The following is a 4,901-nucleotide window of genomic DNA, read 5'->3' on the forward strand; positions in this document are numbered from 1 at the left end:
AGCATATGGAAACAGGAGGATAGTGATTCGCAGCCAGTAGAGGTCCTAACAAAAAAAAAAGAAAGAAAAGAAAAGGCAGGATGATGTCACATAGCTGTGGTCCCATCACCTTGGGAGGTAGATGTTGGAGGAATGCTATCCATGGCCAGCCTAGGTATGATTAGTATGGGATGATATCTGAAAAAATAATCTCAAAGCAAAAAGACTAGGGGGCAGGTACAGCACTTGCCAAGAAAGTTCAAGGCCCTAAAAGAATTACTCTGGCTACTGTATGACGAATAGAGTGAGAGAGCAGTGTGATAGAAAAGAATACAAACAACATTCATTAGCCAACAAACATCCATATCTCTGGAGTTAAAAATAACATTTCTGGGAATTGTGGTAATGCTGGGAAATGAAACTGAAAGTCTGTGCTCAGTGTTAGGTGTGGGCCTGAGTTACAGGAAGCAGCTGTGTGGTGAAAGCAAGGCTTTACCCAGTTCTTAACTTATACAGCTTTTACTTAGATCCCCTATATTCAGGCAATGTGTTCTCACTGTGACAAAATCTCAAGCGAATCAGACACATATATCATCTGTGGACTTACAGAATAGAAATAGAGAACATGTTGGCTCTAATACAAGGGTCAGCACATAGATATGAAAATATTCCCCCAAGAACTTGTAGGGGCAAAGGAAATTTTTCCTCTATATACTCAAGATTTACCTAAATGAACTAACAAAGGTTAAACAGGAGAAAAAAGCACATAAATTCATGAATATGCACAACTGGAAAACCAGAGCATGGGGAAAATAAAAGAAAAAAAATCCCATTGTTTTAACATTATGAACAAATTTACATCCCATTTTCCAAAGGGGATGGAGACAGTGATGAATATAGACAGTTTTATGTGTTTATAAATAGTTACTGAAGCAGTGAATGATCTCAGGAACAGTCTCTTTGGAATTTAAATGAGCACAAGGGACAGCATCAGGCACAGGAAGTCCATCCAGGTGTTCCTTCTGAGATAGATAATGGGATTTCAAGGAGTGCATAGAAGTAATTTTGTTCCCTTCTGTAGCCTAGTTTAAATTCAGGCAAGGAGAATTCCAGGGAAAGCGTCCCCCAATCATGTTTCTTAGCATGCCAAAAGAAAAATGCTATATGTTGAGGATATTATTCTCTTAGCCCCTATAACTGTAGATGGTGGCAGTCATAGAGAAAAATCTCACAAGTTCAGATTCAACCCTAGGCCATTGCAGTAGAGAGATTCTCCCTAATGCTCATTCTGACACACTTGATCTTCATAGTCAATTATGTGCTAGGAGGAAGAATTCCTAGTTTAACATTACTGCTGGCCATAATTCATCTCATTTTATCTTCAGGATTATTCCTGAGATAAACACTACTACCGCTAAAAAAAAAAAAAAAGTACGCCCACTATTTAGCTACCTCTCATTGCTCAGATTGCCCTTTTCATACCAAAGACTTGAGGACATATAAAAAGTTTAGGGAAGTTTTAAATATAGACTCTTCCTTCTGCATGTTTAATAATTTTGGCCTATGAAATGAACTGACATTATATAATCAACAGAGAAAAAGTCTTACAAATTTATTCAGGTCCCTGAATTTGATTGCCTTGATAGTATGAAATTCAAAAGAGGCAAGATAGTAAAAAGTTTATATAGAAAAAAAACAAAGAGATAGGTGAAAGGATTTCTGGGGGCAGGGGTTGAGGGAAAGTGAGCAGAATAAGCTCTGGAAGGCTGGTGGTGAAAAAGATGCACATCGAACGAGCCTCATCTTGTTGGGCAGAGTCAGTTTCACAGGTAGAAGCCACATATGCTGATCTCTTTCTGGGCCAGGAGGCAGACATTAATTTCCTTCTGTGAAAAAAAATTTGTGTCTAAAGGGGTATAGCAGAGAAAAAGGCCTCTCTCTGCCTGTGTCCACTGATTACTTTTCTAATATAGATAGATAAAAATGTCTTTTCATGAAAGAACAATTTCAAACCAATAATAAAAGCCACATTCATCAATATATTGGGGTCTGCTGCACTGGCTAGGGCACAGCTCATTTTAGCTCAGAGGCTGAGGGTTGTAGATTCACGCAGAATTTTTTCTCTCATGAATGCAAAGAATGCAGTCCATGAACAACACAGATAGTGAGTGTATAGGCAAGAAGTTTGTTAAGAAAAAAGACAAAGTTCCCACATGAGACAAGGAGGGATCCTGAATGGGTTGCCAGAGAAGTGTCATGGCCTAAGATTTTTATCCATTTACCTTAGAGCATTACTGAATTGCTATGCTAATTAGATGTACAGAAAACCCTTCCAGTTGACTGTGCCCACAATGTTCTGATTACTGGTGCTCTTTAATTTGGGTGGGGGGTGGGGGTGGAGGGGGTGATGAGGAGGTGAGGGAATGTTGAAATTCCTATTAGTCCTTGTAGTGTCTTCATTCTGGTCCTCATCATGGTCTATCCTGCTTTTTCTTTTTCCACCTTTTAAGATCACAGGGGTTCATAATTAGCTGTACTTATTTTAGCTAACTGCTAGCCTACTTGCTAATTTATATAGAGGACATCTTTGTATCTTTGATTCTAAATATTGGTGTCTTCTTTGCATGTTAAGTGTATTGTGTTCCCCAATATACAAGCCTTCAAAAATGCAAAGCTTAGGGCATGAACTAATCCAGGTTATAATACATACATGTATGTGTGTGTGTGTGTGTGTGTGTGTGTAAATGTCACAATGAAACTCCCTCTATAACTATCTTAAACAAACAAAAATGCCCTTTTTTTCAAAAATGGAGAACAGGGAGATAAAACAGTTCCCATCCAGGGCTTGGTACCAGTGGGAAGGGGCAGGATATAAAGAAAGCAGGTAGGAGGGTGAATGTAGTGGAAATATGTACTCATTTATGAAAATGGAAAAATAAGACATATTGAAACCATTCCAAGAATGGAGGGAGGGAAGACAAAGGCGAATGATGGAGGGGATGAATTTAACTATGATATATTGTAGGAACTTTTGTAAATGTCACAATGTACCCCAGCACAACAATAATATGATAACAAACAATATTAAAAATGTAAAAATATTTTGGCCCAAAAGAAGCTTTGAAAAAAAAGAAAATGCAAAACTTAGGAGGTCGCTGGAGGAGGGATGAAGAAGAACCCCACAGCTTCCCAATTTTCCATGCAAATCACAGGTACTTGAAATTCATGTGTGAAAAGCATTTTGAGGTGTCTCACAAAAAAAAGCGTCTCATGAAATCAGTTTAAGCAAGGATTTATTTTAGTTTAACAGGACAAAATAGGGAGAAGTGGGGGAATATAAAGGGAGAAATCTTTCCTGATCTCCATGCAAGAATTCAGAGTAAAAGACTCAAAATGATGGTTCCTATCTGTAGTCTTACACTTTTTGAGTTGGGGGAATACATGTGATCAAGTCAAATTCTATTGACCTCAATCATTAGACAGTGGTTCTGGCACAAGATTCAGCATTGTTTATTATTTTATAATATGGAGATGTAATCAGGGCCTACCCAAAACACAGCAACAATAGGTAAGTTTCAGGACTTCCCTTTGCTAGTCATGTTTTTCCTTCTTTTAGTCCCTCTAGCCATTTAAGGAGCTTTGCAAGCTTGTCAACATCTCAAAAAAGGAAGACAAATGCAGATAGTCTTTATGTCTCCTTCTTCCTATAATTTAACATCTAAAAGGAATGAAAGTAGGGCACAGGTTGCTCTGGCTTTTTAGTTTTTACTTCTATTTTCTAATGTGTGAGTCTGGCCCTTTTAATATTTAATAAAAATAATATAATTTCCCTGTCTCCTCATCTCAAGTACCTCAAGAAAAGCACTTTACCAAGCTAGTTTTCTCCAAACCAAAATTGTTAGACATGCTAGCATTGTTCAAGCCTATGTTTATGAGCTCCTAGTTGTACCATGACTATCATCCTTGACAGAAGACAATTAGACATGCCCAAACACGTGACACTCTAAGTGCCACTGTGATAATTAAAATATTGGGCATTGGTGGACTTGGCAATATATGCATTAAATTTAAAAAACCAAGTCTGCCTCATTTTTAAAGAATTTCATTTTTTAAGACATAAAAATAACAAATTGAGGTCCAGATTTACATATGTCATTTAACATTTTGTAATTGTTTAATCTATTAAAAATAAGTTATATATAAAAATGACCTTATTCTTTGCACTGGGGTAGAAATTTAAATGTATTTATGGAGTGAAAATAAGAAGAGCCTGATCTAGTTAAAGGTTTGCAGTGTGAGAACATGGAAATGTTTTGCTACTTTTTCCACAAAGGAAAAAGGAAACTGACAGCTCTTTTAGCCTTTGTGTTTGATTCATGATTCAGATATGATGTTAATGTAGCAGAGAGGAAGATCAAAAGAAAACAGACTAGGCCTGAGTCCTAAGAAAGTAGCAGGGAGGTAGGGATGGCATAGCAGAAAGATAAAACCTGAGAAATCTGAAGATGAGGAAGGTCATGTATCACCAGGGAGGGGAAAGTCACATAGCTCTAGGATAAAGTAGCCAATAAAATTAAATATAACCATATATGGATTAGACCTTGCTTTTTGCTACTGTAACCTGCTTGCAAGGGTATATAAGGTGAGACCCCTTTGTTCTCAGGGCTCAGCCTTTGGACATGAGTCTGCTGAGTCTGTGCTGGCACAATAATATGTTGCTTCCTGCTAATGCCTCAGGAGTCCTGTATCTCAGCTAGCAAACTCTGCAACAATGTTATCTTGTTAACTGATCTTAAATAGACTCAGGAAATAATGTGAGAATTGTGTTTTATTTTCAGCCTCTTTCTCTATCTTTGAGTTAGTTTCACTTTGTGCCTAGGGTTGGCCTGGACCCTAATCCTCTTATTTGTGCTTCTGCCGAT

This window comes from Castor canadensis, chromosome 1 (genome assembly GCF_047511655.1).
Source record: "Castor canadensis chromosome 1, mCasCan1.hap1v2, whole genome shotgun sequence".
In the NCBI taxonomy this organism is placed as follows: Eukaryota; Metazoa; Chordata; class Mammalia; order Rodentia; family Castoridae; genus Castor; species Castor canadensis.